At 43.4% G+C, this 14,931-nt stretch overlaps 1 pseudogene across 1 annotated transcript; it reads right to left on the minus strand.

Annotated features, from left to right (window-relative positions):
* Positions 1–11,441: 11,441 nt before the first annotated feature.
* On the minus strand, positions 11,442–14,649 carry LOC308522943 (large ribosomal subunit protein uL5-like; annotated as a pseudogene). The gene is made up of 2 exons: positions 14,126–14,649; positions 11,442–11,532 (listed from the first exon to the last, which is right to left on the minus strand). The product of its transcript is annotated as a large ribosomal subunit protein uL5-like (transcript).
* Between the last annotated feature and the right edge of the window lie 282 nt (positions 14,650–14,931).

A 14,931-nucleotide genomic window follows, 5' to 3' on the forward strand; every position in this document is an offset into this window, starting at 1 on the left:
CTGCAACCTTGTATCCCATCAGCTCCTCACAGTCCACCTGCCAGCTCAGCTCCGAGGTCCCCTTGGTCCTTCATAGTCACCATCGCCTTTGCTCTGTGCCTTTGAGATGCCCTTCTGTTCAGTCCCCTTTGGTCCTGAGTAGCACTTTAAGATGGTCACTTTTGCAGTCTTTTGGCAAATGGTTGGACATCAGGCAAGAGTTAAAGGAAGCTGCTGGAGGGGTCCAGGCCCTGGATGACAGACAGAAGCCTAGACGAGGTGGACAAGGTGGCCATGGACAGAAGTAGGCACACATGAGACGTATTTTGTAGGGAGAACTGAATCCAGTATGATTCCTGGTTTCTGGCTTAATTGGGGGGACTCGTGATGTCATAGGAAAAGCTACAGGATAGAGAGCTGGTTTGGAGGGGGGAGGAAATCAAGAGATTGCTCAAACATGTTAATTTTGCCATGTTTCAGACAACTCTACCTAAAGGTTCTCTGAAAATGCCAAGCAGTCATAACATAACCCTGAATCCTTCCTGGGCCCAGGTTCCTCTGTGAAGTGAAAACATTGAGTAAAATAATCTCCATGCCCCCACGGGCCCCCACAGCCTTCATCTGACACTTTATCTAGGGTGGCATCTCTACAGAAGTTGGCAGTGGGCTTGTTGGTTCATATCTCAGAGGAGAAATGAAGGGTAAAGACATGCTCTGGGGGGACAGCGGCAGAGGGTGGTACTAAAATTCAGAACTTATATGATCACCTGGGAAGAAAGAGTGGAAAGAAAAGAGAAGATGGCTCCATGCTGCCTGAGCCCTAAGTGGTGCGGAGAAAAATGGCCCTGATCATTTCAGCTCTCTTAGCATCTGAAAGAAGGCAAACCAAGCAACCGAGAACCTGTTTAAATGTTTTCCCTGCAGCTATGGAGTACGGACAAACACTACAACTATTCGCTAAAACCATGAAATTACTCTACGAGAGAACTGTAACCAGTTCATCTAGAGCGGCGATTTCCAACCTTTTTCATCTCATGGCACACATAAACTAATCACTAAAATTCTGCGGCACACCAAAATATATATATTCTGGTTTTTGCTGATCTGACAAAAAATCAGTATAATCTTGATTCCTTCACATTGGACAGCTATTGTTGTGTGGTCTGTTGTCATTTTCTTATTCGACAATCGAAGGGGAAAGAGGTCAGTGGCCCTGACCAAATAGTCATGTGTTGCGTGTTTTAAAATTCTTGTGGCACACCAATGTGCCTGCTGTGGCACACCGGTTGAAAATCGCTGATCTAGAGACTCCAAACCGCGAAGAAAGAGTTTTTGAAAGAAAGGCATTTCTATTAAAACCACTGACAACTGGAGATACAATTTAAAATAGTCTGACAGTCGATTCCATGATGGAATGTGTTAGCGAAGCAGAAGGGAACAGTTAATGACAGAACACATAATCGTCTCTAAAGAAGGGAATTACCTAAGGTTACTTGTGCGTCAATAATCCTTCAGGAGGCACCACACACATCAGCTGGTGGTGACTTTGCCCACATGCAGTGAAAAGTGGGAAGTGGGAATAAAAGCAGCAAACCCAAACAACACGGAGTACGGGTCCAAATTAAGTAATTCATACAATAAGCAAGTTGCTCGTTTTTTAATGTAACATTGGGCAGCTTCCCCAGTATCTTTCTGTTTCTCATCAAGATAAGTAAGTTTTCTGCCCCATTGGGTACCAGGCTAATTTCCAGCTTCTTTGTATATTAGCAGTGCATTTAGAAACAACCATAGGATTAAAAAGAAGACATGGTGCTTACTCATACACTTTCACCTTAAACAATTTAATTTCTGAAACCGCTAAACTAAAATGAACACAATCATTTTAATTTTCAAATTGCATGTTTTTAAAAAAAAAAAACAACCCAGGAAGTTCCACCTCAGGAAAATCCTCTTACTATGAGTCTCAACTAACCATTTGTAACTGAAAAAAATGCAACATTAAAATTGAGATTTTTTTCTACTCTAAGTACTGCTGCTACTCTTTGTTTAAAAATAACCTCAGCTGTAATATGTCCATCGGAATAATGCATAGTTTCCCTCTGCAGAAGGAGGATTTCCAGGCTTGTCACCAATATATTAGAAGCCAGTATACATAAAAGTGTACTTTTAATGGAAATGACTGAGGTAAGCTTTTTAAAAAATTAATATCAGCTTCTGTTGTGTAATATCTTTCTAGCATTATTTTAGTTTGTTGCAAACTAGAATGTCATAAGTTCTACATAAATTACTAAAGCAATGGAAAATAATTTGGCTAGCTTTATTAGTTAGGAGAAAGAGATATTGCATGCTCATTGTCAAATGAAATAGAAACAATACAGAAAAAAACTACAAAAGGGAATACAGATCAACTGCCATTGTGTCGCCTAGAAATAGCTATGATTAATATTTCCTGTGCATATTTCCAATATTTCTTTCTGTAGGTGCCTGTGCGCTCCACACCACATGCATACTACATCCCATACGGAGGTCATATTGTTCACACTGCCCTCTGATTTTGGCATTAATATAGCACGGACAGTTTCTTTTCTGTTGTAATAGTCTGCTCATGGTTTTTAATGTCTATATAGTATTCCATCACATAGCCGTACCAACATGTACTTGACATTCATTCCCAGATTATTGCACATTAGGAGTATATTTTTCCAGTTAAAAATAATGGAGCAACAAATAACATATATATTATTGTTTACACCTCTGCTGACTTCCTTAGAATAAATTTCTAAGAGTAGAATGATTGTAATTTATAGACATTAATTTTTTTTATTACAAGACCTTATTTTTAGGCCAGTTTTAGGTTCACAGAAAACTTGAGAGGAAGGTATAGAGCTTTCCCATATACTAGTACTCCCTGCCCCCGCACATGCACAACCGCCCTGATTATCAATATCCCTCAGCAGAGTGGTGTATTTGTTACAACTGATGAATCTACATTGACACATCATCACATGACCCAAAGTCTATTGTTGACATTAGGGTTCACTCTTAGTGGTGCACATTAAATGGGTTTGCTGTTGCTGAAGATTCGTTATGCACCGACAACTTGTCAGACACAATCAGAGAAGGAGATACAAGCGGTTGTCAGCTCTGAAGTTGTCTGTCCTGGGTGGGGTGAAAGGCATGTTTATTAGTATAAACTTCTTCAGTTGCAAATGACTACCTGATGAGTATCCATTTTGTTTCCCTAATACTCAATGACAAGACGTACCACCATTACATGAAATTAAAAATTAAGGAAAAAAGATTTTAAACCACTGTTTCTTTCCAGACGAATGAACAGAACTGGCAAAAGGAAGAAAGAGAAAGAAAGAAAGAAAGAAAGAAAGAAAGAAAGAAAGAAAGAAAGAAAGAAAGAAAGAAAGAAAGAAAGAGGGAGGGTGGGAAGGAGGAAGGAATGGAGAAAGGAAGAAAGGAAGGAAGGAAGGAAGGAAGGAAGGAAGGAAGGAAGGAAGGAAGGAAGAAAGAAAGAAAGAAAGAAAGAAAGAAAGAAAGAAAGAAAGAAAGGAAGGAAGGAAGGAAGGAAGAAGAAGGGTGTTTGTGGTGGTTACTGGCTCATGTAACCAAACGTTAACTAGATAATGGTTTTAATTAGACCCAGAGGCTAGGTCTCCATATCCGCCACCCTCCCCTCCTCATGGGGAAGGAGGGAGATATATTTACCTATAATGTTTCATGTTTTAAAAAATCAGCTCCTTGCCCCAGCCGGTTTGGCTCAGTGGATAGAGCATCAGCCCCAGGACTGAAGGGTCTTGGGTTTGATTCCAGTCAAGTGCACGTACCTTGATTGCAGGCTTGATCCCTGGCCCAGGTCAGCGCACATGCGGGAGGCAACCAATCAGTGTATCTCTTTCACATCGATGCTGCTCTGTCTCTCCCCCTTCCTTCCACGCTCTAAAAATCAATGGCGGGGAGGGAAGCCCCTTGAGTCTGGTTTAACACGGCCAGCTTTTCATGAGCAACTACTGTGTCAGGACGACAGGGCTTGGTGCTGTCCTCCTGCCTCTAAAACTCCCAGGAAAACCTACATGCGGCCACAGCCAGGGTGCTAACATCCCTCAGGCTCTTCAGCACAGCAGCCCCAACACTGTGCTCTGCAGACCATGGGTTTGGGTTCAGAAACGCTGATTCTTAGAAACTACAAAGGTTTCAGTGGCAGAAGTTGAGAAAATCGATGTGCAAGCACAGACAGGTGTGATTGGTGGGTGGAGAGAAGTCCTCCCAGAAGAGACAGTATCCCATCGAGCCTCTGAGATTTCTGACAGTCTAAGGAGAGGGCAGAGCATGTTCTAAGCAGGGAACGGGGAAGGAAGGCATGTTAAGAGGGAACTGCTGGGTGTGTATGCGTCAGCGTGGAACCCGGTGCTGGGAGAGCCATGGGAGACAAAGCCACAGAGGGAAATGGAGCCCGCTGACCAGAGCCTTAAAAAGCCTGATCCTAGCTGGCGACAAGAAACTACTGGAGGTTTTGAACATAGGCATAACATGCAGTCCATGGCAGTCTTTGGGAAGGGGACGAGACTGAAGACAAGGAGACCATTTCATGGCAGAAGGGAGAGAGCTAAGGCCTGAATTAGAGTAGAGTCAGGGAGGGAGGGCAGGTTAGGGAGAAGGGCTTATTCTGAATGAGAATCAATGGGCCCTGGTGGATGCTTGGAATTTAGCAGGTGAGGGAGAGAGCTGTATTAATAGAAAAAACTGCCAACACGTACTTATTGAGCACTTTTTCCTGGTAGTGCTCTGTAGGGAAGTTCTTTCCAGCTGATTGCAGATCCTGTTGCATTGGAAGCCGTGGCTGATTTGGTCCATCCGTCCCTGGTGCCCAGGGGCACATGACCCACACAGCCCTTCCTGCTTCCGGCACGTAGTCCTCATCTCCACAGCAGAATTACCCATGATGCTTGGAAAAAGAGAGGAATTGTCTTTAATTGGTTTTGAAGGGAGTCAAGGGAAGAGACTGCTGAGATGCTAGGATGGAAGGTCCTGAGGAAGAAGCTGTGCTGAGAGCGCTCCTATCCGTGGACGGCGAGGCCAGTTCCAGGAGTGCCCGGGAGGCCAGGTCTGTTCCACGGACACCATTAGGAGGCAGCGCTGCTTGCCAGAAGGAAGCGCAAGATCAGGGTGGCGGCAGCACACCGCCCAAGGAGCTCAGTCCCTTGTTCCAGAATACTTCGGTGGCCATCTAGTTTTGTACCTCTGTGTCTTGGTGATGTCACTGGTGCCAGGTGGGTACGGTGACTGGCTTGGAGCAGTGCCCTGGGCAACAGGAGAGTGGTCATTGCCCTGGAGAAGGCACGCAGGGGCGTCTGCACAGAGAACTTCCAGCACTTCACCCAGTTGGGCATCTTGACAGCTTGAGGTCCTGCAGCAGCAGCTGCGGAGCTCCCATTTCCAAAACTCGGTCATCTCTTACTCCGCTGACTTCACATCTGGACTGCAGAATGGTGCACTAGATGCCAAACACATGTCCTGAACACATTCTTCCCGAAGAATGTGATTTATTCTAGTATTTTAAACATCCAGTCCATCTCATCATCTGTTATTATATTTTTTGTCACATATATTTAAACACATTCCTTTAGTGGGTTTGAAATGCTTTTATTTTATTCCCTTACTAAATATTCATTTCAAGATGACAGCCAGATGGGCTTGAGGTAGGAAAAATAGTTTATCCTTTGAGCAAATTTATTACTGGTGCCTTTTCTTATATGCTGTCATAAAGGCCAGTCTCTTACCAAACATTAATTTTATGACTTTATTTGTACAAACTCCAATTCACTTTTCTATCTCCTCATGGACTGAATGGTTTTATTTTCCTTTGCAGAAAAGAAATGCTATATTATATTAGGCATGAATTTATAGCAGGCTTACAATTTAGCTTCCTGAAAGATCTCTTCCAGGAAGCAATGTTAGTAAAAACTGCATTTGGCTTCACTGCAGGACAAGACTACTAGTATTTTCAGTTGTGGAGTTTCCAGTGGAAGCCTTGCTTAGATTTGTATGTCTTTGTTTATTAGCTGTATTCAAACTAACTATGATACCAAGTACCTCCTGATCCTCATTCGACCAGCTCTCAATGTCTCATACCCATATCCCATCCTCATTCTGCTCCACCAGTGATGGGTGAGTAGAAGTGACTCGTCAATGGCACCACAGTTCCAAGGAGACCTCAGGGTGAGGGGAGTACACCCCCCAGTGCTCAGCTGCTTTATATGTATCACTGGCTCCAGGAGCAGCTCAAGCAGGGCCATGTGGATCTAAACTTGAATTTCATTTCTTTCTCCTAAACTAATCTTGCTGAACAGTTTCTGCAGCTTCAGACTTGTACATCATATGGGCTGCAATAATTTGAACTCAGAAGAATTAGTAATACTTATTATTTAAAATATGATGCTAGATTAATGACATTGACAGATAAAGCATACCATTGCATTTGAACCAGGCTTTTACATCTTGGGTTAAATTATTGGCATGGTATGAGAAGGGATCAAAGGGATTTCAGATTTGCAGTGCATATTTCTATACATTCTGGGGGAAATGTTTGGGGCTGAACAAAAATAGCTTCTTCATTTTTTAAGCTTAAAACAATTTGCATAACACTCACATCCCTGATCTTATTTGATCCTCCCAACCACTAGTGAGATCGGCCAAAAGCCATTTTTCTCATTTTATAGATGAGACTAATGCCCTGATTAATCAAATGACTTGCCTGAGGCGTCAGACCTAGGAAGCTGCAGATGTGGTCATCGGGCCTCACTTTCCCATCCTGGAGACATCGGTCTCCCCACACTGGTCTTCATTCTCCCCACACTGGTCACTGTATCCCATCTAGAAACCTGGTGTTTTATTGTTTGTTTTCCTCAGTGGCTCAATCATCTCCCAAAAATCATGGATCTAGTCAACTGCACCAAAAGTCATTTTTTTGTACATAACATGTATAGAAACCCCTTTATTTAGTTTTTTAATATATTTTTATTGATTTCAGAGAGGAAGGGAGAGGGAGAGAGATAGAAACATCAATGACGAGAGAGGATCATGGATCAGCTGCCTCCTGCACACCCCCTACTAGGGATTGAGCCAGCACCCTGGGCATGTGCCCGTGACCAGAATTGAACCTGGGACCCTTCAGTCCGCAAGCTGACGCTCTATCACTGAGCCAAATCATCTAGGGCTTATAGGAATCCTTTTAAAAAGAATAGACTTCAACTTCAGTTTTCTGAAATTAATCCAAGTTCATCAGATTCCTAACATTTCACTTCAGGGTAAGTCTTCCTCCCCAGTCACGCTGAGGTAGAAATTGCAGCAGCTGACCTTGATCTCATTAAGTCCTTTTATGCTCAGGAAGACATAAGGGTCTGGCTCAGCCTGTATTCTTCAGGTGCAAGCCAGCTAAGAGAATATTATTGCCTCTATTGTCCATAAAAATGACACATACAATTAAAGACCCTTCTGAGAATTTTGAATTTTGAATTTTTTAATGAAAGCCTAAAAAGAGGAAGAGATGATGGGTCATCTGCTCATTGTGCTACACATGTTCATTCTTTTTATCACTTGCTTAAAGCCATTTTTCATTTAGAATTCTTGAGGCTTAAATGGCCATGTCAAGATACACCTAAAACCATAACCTTAGCAATGCATTGTCATTTTCATCCTCACAGAGAATTCACACTCTGATTACCTCATTTACTCCAGAAAGACGTTTAACTAAGTGCTAAGACCTGAGTTTTTATCTGGTGTCTGCTCCTTCCTATCTTTCCCTGCTTTCCCTGAGGCAAATCACTTACCCATCTCTGCAGGATGTCTTCCATTCCAGCCCACCAGCGCGTTCCGCCCGCTGTGCCCTGGGGGCTCGGCCAGCCTCTCCGGTCTGGCTTCTGATTAGTTTCAGCCAAGAGAGGGAGGCTGACATAGGCCAGAGGCCAGGCATGTATTCCGGTGGCTGAGTCCTTCCACTAAGCACCTGTCAGGCAGCACTCACACAAAACCCCCTGCTCTGGGTTCTAACTGTCTCCTTTGGCAGCTGCAGACTGAAGCAGGGTTGCAGCTCCCAGATGCTGCTTTCCACCTGCCCTTTATTGCCCTGGTCGGTTTGGTTCAGTGGATAGAGCCTTGGCCTGTGGACTGAAGGGTTCGGGGTTCAATTCCGGTCAAGGGCATGTATCTCTGTTAAGGCTCCTCCCCAGCAGGGCCCTGGTCAGGGCGAATGCAGGAGGCAACCAGTCAATATGTTTCTCTCACATCAATATTGCTCTCTGTCTCTCTCTGTCTCTCCCACTCTCTCTAAAAATCAGTGGGAAGAATATCCTTGGGTGAGGATTTAAAAAAAAAACACAAACTACAGCCCCTTTATTGTATGCTCCTCAAATTTCCCATTTTGAATGTGCCATTTGATTCCTCCTGGATTCATCCGATCCTTGATTTTCCTGTCTGTACAATGGAGAACACAATAGCTCCCCTGACTGCCTCAAGAGTTAGTAGAGGATCAATTTTTCTTCACTTTTCTACATTTCCCAAAGGCTGTTATGATGTGACAGACTTTTGTTTTTTCCTTGATATGCTTGTTAAGCAGTGATATGATAAGGTTGTCACGTGGCCACAGTGCTCTGCCTTCAATTAAAGCTAGATTTTATTAGGTAAGCAGAAGAAAGTATTTGTTCTAGACTCCTGGGTCACCAGACACAATGCTTGCTCCCATATTTCCCAGCCTTGGAATCGCACTTCTCCAACTGACCTCTCTCTACGGTGCCTGGCATGTAGTAACCACTCATAAATATTTGCCAAATGAATGGAGGAATGCACCCACGGTTTGGCCTGCTAGCACAAACTGAGAAATCTCCTGCCTGTTTACTTGTTCCTGGCTCCTCCTCTGGTGGGAGGGGCACCTTCATCCACTTTGCTGCTCAGGGCCAAAACCCAGAGGCATCAGTCTCCACTCTCTTTCCCTCTCCACATCCAATCTACCAATCACCATGTCCACTTCCTCTATCTCTCACACACCTTTTACTTTCCTCAGTCCCCACTGTCATCCGCCTTGTTCAGACCACCCTCTTTCCCAGCCTGGCCAGCTGCTGCAGCCTCTCATCCTTACCCTTACCTCCAGCCCTGCTCCTTTCCGCTCCGTCTCCACTCCCAGCTTCTCTGCTCTCGGAGCCTATGAGCAATAGCAATAACCTGCCCTGGGGGTTGGGGGGAGGGACAATGACCTACAAAACTTTTTGTGGTCTTTCTCTGAATGAGAAGTGACTAAAATGTGTTTATAAGCTAAAATGTTGGAATTTCGAATGTGGGGCTGAAATCTGTACTACCTTGAAAAATCTGGAACATTCCCTATTGTAACCTGGAGCAGACCAGGCAGGAACTTAAAATACTATGTGCGGGCACGCACGTACAGTGCGATTGAAACTTTGTGACCCATGCGCAGACATCGGTATTTTGTGGAAGAGCCACACTCAAGGGGCCAAAGAGCCACATGTGGCTCGTGAGCCGCAGTTTGCCCACCACTGCCCTAAGCAGTTGCAGCAGCTGCACATTATTTCACTGTTTTAAAAATATTTTTTAACTGATTTTTAAAGAGAGAAAAAGGGAAAGGGAGAGAGAGAGAAACATCAATGTGGCAGCAAAACATGCCTCCTGCATGCCTCAAGCCCGAAACCTAGGCATGTGCCCTGAATGGGAATCAAATGGGCAACCTTTCGGTGCCTGGGATGATGCCCAACGAAGCGCGCTACACCAGCAGGGCTATTTCACTTTTGAAATCCCATCTTTTCTCTTTCCAGTGATATGTATAGCCCAATGCACACGTCTTCTATTTGTAGCTCTCATTTGGCATTCCAGAAATTCTCTGAGCAGTGTTTTCCTACTATGATGTTTTCAATCAGGCATTCCAATTACTTTAAGAGGAGGTAAAACTGCTTGTCTCAAGCAGCAAAATCTTCTCATTGTTTTTCCTAAATTAGAAAACTATTTATACCTCATTTATAGTGTAGTGGGAGATTCTACAAAGCAAAGCGATTTTCTGCTAAAATTTTTCCATTTTCTTTGAAATTTCTGACATGTTGGGATAAGCACAATTTAAATTTATTCAGAGATCACATTTTAACATTAAGCAAGTTGAAAATATATAAACAGATCTATTAAATATTCCTCTCTTCTGTCAACATTTTCAACCTGGAATAGCAACCATTCACGCTTGATTTTGTGTAACTGAAAGAGGCAAAGCACACTTAGCAATCATTGTGACCTGCATTTTGTTGTTGTTGTTGTTAATCTTCACCTGAGGATATTTTTTCATTGGTTTTTAGAGAGAGTGGAAGGGAGGGGGAAAGACAGAGAGAAAGAGAAACATCGATGTGAGAGAGACACATCAATTGGTTGCCTCCCGCATGTGCCCCAACCAGGGCCAGGCCCCCACCAGAGACGGGGATCGAGCCTGAAACCAAGATACATCCCTTGACCCCTTGACCCCTTGACTGGAATTGAACCCGGGACTCTTCAGTCTGAGGGCTGGAGCTCTATCCACTGATCCAAACCAGCTAGGGTGTGATCTGCATTTTTTTTTTTATGCATAACAAAACCAGCATAGAGTGGTGAGGATTTCCTACACATCCACATTCGGTATCTGTTAGATGTTAAGAGCATTAATGGACAGCCTCATAATAGATAGGTAGAGGATGGTTTTGAAAGCATTCAAAAAATTATATTCCATCACACACACACACACACACACACACACACACACACACACAGTGGAAGATTATTCAGCCATAAAAGGAAATCCTCTCATTTGTGACTTGAATGAAACTGGATTGCTAAGTGAAATAAGCCAGACAGAGAAAGACAAATACTGCATGCTATCACTTATCTGTGGAATCTTTTTTAAAAATCACACTCTAGAAACAGAATAAAATAGATTGCTAGAGACCGGGGTGAGGGGTAAGGAGGGAGAAATAGGGAGATATTGGTAAAAGGTACAAACTTTCAATTATAAATGGATAAGGTCTGAGGATCTAATGTAAAACATGGTAACTACAGTTGACAATACTGTATTTTATAATTGATATTTACTGAGAGTAGAACTTAAGTATTCTTGCCAAAACAATAGGTAAATATGTGAGGTAATAAATGTCTTAATTCAATGTTGGGAATCTTTTCATAATGTACACATATATCAAATCATTGCATTGCACACTTTAAATATCCTACAGTTTTGTCACCAAGTCAGAAACATCTGGGCCCTCATGAGTACCACTTATCCAATCCTCACTGCAACTCAGCACCTCACAGCACGACTGGCACAGAACAGCTGATCAAAAAGTAGTTGTTAAATTGCTTAATAATGCTGTGAGGTAAGTGGTGCTTTTATTACCACTAATTTATGGACAAGAACTCTGGGATTCAAAGAGATTAAGCTACACGTCAAAGTCACCCAGTAGTGGAGCCACTGTTCTGGCGCCCAGATCTAGCTCTGCCTTTCTGAGGTCCCCAAAGTCTTCCATTTCCCTTATACGGTAACCGTCAAAGGGATTCTGTAAGGATGTAAATCAGATCAAGTTATTCCCCTGCCTTAATCTGCCAAGGCTTCCATTCCCACGGGCCATAAATCAAATGAAAAGTTCTCCCCCTGAGGAGGAGGCCCTGCAGGTGATATGCAGGTTTCCGGTTTCCTCCCAGCTCCAGACCCTGACCATCCCCATCACTGCCTGACTCCACCCTTCAGCTCCGCCCAGCAGTGGCCTCTGCACTCCCTGCACTCTGCCTGCAGCGCTCTCCCAGAGGCCACGTGGCTCAGGCCTCCACCTAGTTCAGCATTCTCTTCATACCTCACCTCCTCAGGGAGGCCTTTCCTGCCCAGTTTATCTAAAGAGGCATCACAAACACTCTCTATCCCCTCATTCTGCTTTATGCATCCAAAATTATGCTATATACTCACTTGTTTAATGGGTATTTCCCCCTCATAATAGAAGTACCATAAGTTCTGATACTTTTCATATTTTGGTCACTGCATCCCCAGAGCCTAATATTCAGTAAATATTTGCTGAATGGAGGAATGAATGAATGAATGAATGACAAGCATACTCATCCCACTATTAATGACTTCAGAATGACAAATTATGCCCTGTGATTTGGAAAGGGAAAAGCAGACTGATTTCTTTTTAGTTCTTATCAAGACCATCTGGACTTACTCTTAAATCATCATACAATTTAAAAGAATTTCTAGCCCTGGCCAGTGTAGCTCAGTTAGTTGGGTGTCATACTGTGCACCAAAAGGTTGCCAATTCGGTTCCTGATCAGGGCACATGCCTGGATTGCTGGCTTGATCAATCCCCAGTATGGGCAGTGCAGGAGGCAGCCGATTGATATTTCACTCTCACATTGATCTTTCTTTCTCTTTCTCTCTCCCTCTCCCTTCCCCCCTCTCTCTCTTAAAAAAAAAAAAATCTTAAAGAAAACAACAAAGAATTTTGAGGCCACTCAAATTTGCTCACCAGAAAACTATAACTTTAAAAAAATTTAATAGACACTAAATGTTTACTTCTTTTTTACTATAAATGTGCTGTCATTCTATTTTTTTGCCTTTAAAATCTTTATTGTTGAAAATATTACATATCCCCCCCCCCCCCATTGACCTCTTCTAGACCACCGTGGGCCTTTCTAGAATCACTAGATTCCATTAGCTCTCCCTTAGAGGCTCAGTGGCAAGTTCTAGCCCAGTGATGGCGAACCTTTTGAGCCCGGCGTGTCAGCATTTTGCAAAACCCTAACTTAACTCTGGTGCCGTGTCACATATAGAAATTTTTTGATATTTGCAACCATAGTAAAACAAAGACTTATATTTTTGATATTTATTTTATATATTTAAATGCCACTTAACAAAGAAAAATCAACCAAAAAAAATGAGTTCCCGTGTCACCTCTGACAGGCGTGTCATAGGTTCGCCATCACTGTTCTAGACCTTCTCTTGGGGTAAAGAAGGATCCCTGTCAGCCTTTAGGGCAAAGCAGTTAGAAAAGACAAGATATGCATGAAGTGGAGGAAATAAGAGAGTGCCCTGCTCTTCTGACCCCTGGGATGGCAGCGGGGAAAGCGAAAGAGGGAGACAGAAAAGGAGGAGAAGGCGGGCATTTGGGTTCTCCCGCCTTATTCTCCTCACCACCTCTTCTTGGAAACCAAGCCTCGATGAGGGGACAGTTTTAGGACCTGCAGGAATGCATAGGTAACTCAAGTACACGGAGGTACCTGCCTACTTCCTCTCTACAAACATTTGTCCATGTTCTATGTACAAATCTGGAAGGAAATACCAACCCCGCCCCCGCTCTCCCCTCTCCCCCGCCCCTCCGGCTTCTCCTTCACCATCTGCTAATCGCCAGAGAGAAAAGTCAAGTTCCTCCTCGGAGTTCTCCTTTGACAAGGAAGGTACCCAGAAAAATCCGTGTGACTGAACCCACAAGGCAACCAAGAGGACGCTTGTTTAAGCTGTGCACTGCAGAAGGACACCAAATCCAAGGGGAGCGCTGTTCACGCCAGAGACATCTTGACTACGATGGGTTTTGGGGGTAGTATTACATTTTGGACACTTCATAGATGGGCAACTTATGTTATTATTATTACAGTTTTCCAGGAGATGGCAGTAATGTGTCTTGTTTTAACAAAGACAGTATATGTTGATAATTTTTGATGAGTAGAAGAAAAGTGGCTTATTCCACAAGTGTAGAATATGTATGATTCTTCACTAACTAATGAAGAATTAGTCAACAATCAAACACCTATTGATCTAACCCATCTAAATAAATCTGTGCTTTAAACAAGAAGCTTTCAGTCTAATGTACTAATCTGTGACTATCTTCAAAATTTTATAAATCCCCTATTGGGATTAGAACACAGACTGAATATTTTGAAAATATTTTTATTCATTTTTAGAGAGAGGGGAAGAAAAAGGGAGAAGGAGAATTAATTAATATACATATATAAACATTCTCTTCTTTCTGAAATCTCACTAAGACAATAACAAAGGATTGGATATTGTTTTGCTTTATTTTCTTTCCATTTCGCTGAAAACATATTTTCAGCCTTTTGGAGAGAAACAGAAACGTACTTGCCAGGAAGGATGATTCCACCCTCCTTCTGCGAGGACCAGCACTTGGCCTGCTCTTTGCTGATTCTGTTTGGCCCAGGGCAGCCTGCCCTGCATTTCTTGTCTGTGAGGCTGAACCTGGCCGACCCAGCACCACACAGACGGCCAGGTTCTGGATACCAATGCTTGGCTCATATTTGATGCCCAAATGTGTATTCCTGGATCCCCAAACCTAAATTCCCAGTGTCTGAGAAGTTATTTTTTAGTAACTCGTACTCTCATACCTTCAGACTTTTCTCCAGGATTTTTTCGCCTCGGCCCCACAAACTATTCAGTGGACGGAAATCTTTTCATTTCTCCAGATGCCAAAGGATCTGTCCGTGTATCTGGCTTTGGAGAACGCGGGGGTGGGGCCTGTGAGCTGCTCCAGGACCTTGGCTGCCTGGTCAGCCTGTCTCCACTCTCACCCACGCAGTTGCTGAGGCAGAGCTTTCTGAAGTGAAGCTCCTGATGGGACTCTCCTTCTCACCTTGATCCCTGGCCATGATGAGAAGCAGGAAGACAGGGTGGTGTGTGTGTGTGTGTGTGTGTGTGTGTGTGTGTGTGTGTGTGTTTAAAGGAATAACCCCTAAAGATGAAAAGAGAGACAACAACAAACTTTGGATGCTAGAAGCAGATGGAAGAGTGATAAATGACTCAGTAAACCCAAGGAAATTGAATCTTAAGCCAGCAACAGAGAAAGCTGAGAAGCAACCTGACATACAGTCATCCCTCCATATTCGTGGGGGATTACTTCCAGGGCAACCCTCCCCGCCCCCCCCCCCCAC

Source organism: Myotis nattereri (assembly GCF_964212035.1).
Source record: "Myotis nattereri genome assembly, chromosome: 8".
Classification (NCBI taxonomy): domain Eukaryota; kingdom Metazoa; phylum Chordata; class Mammalia; order Chiroptera; family Vespertilionidae; genus Myotis; species Myotis nattereri.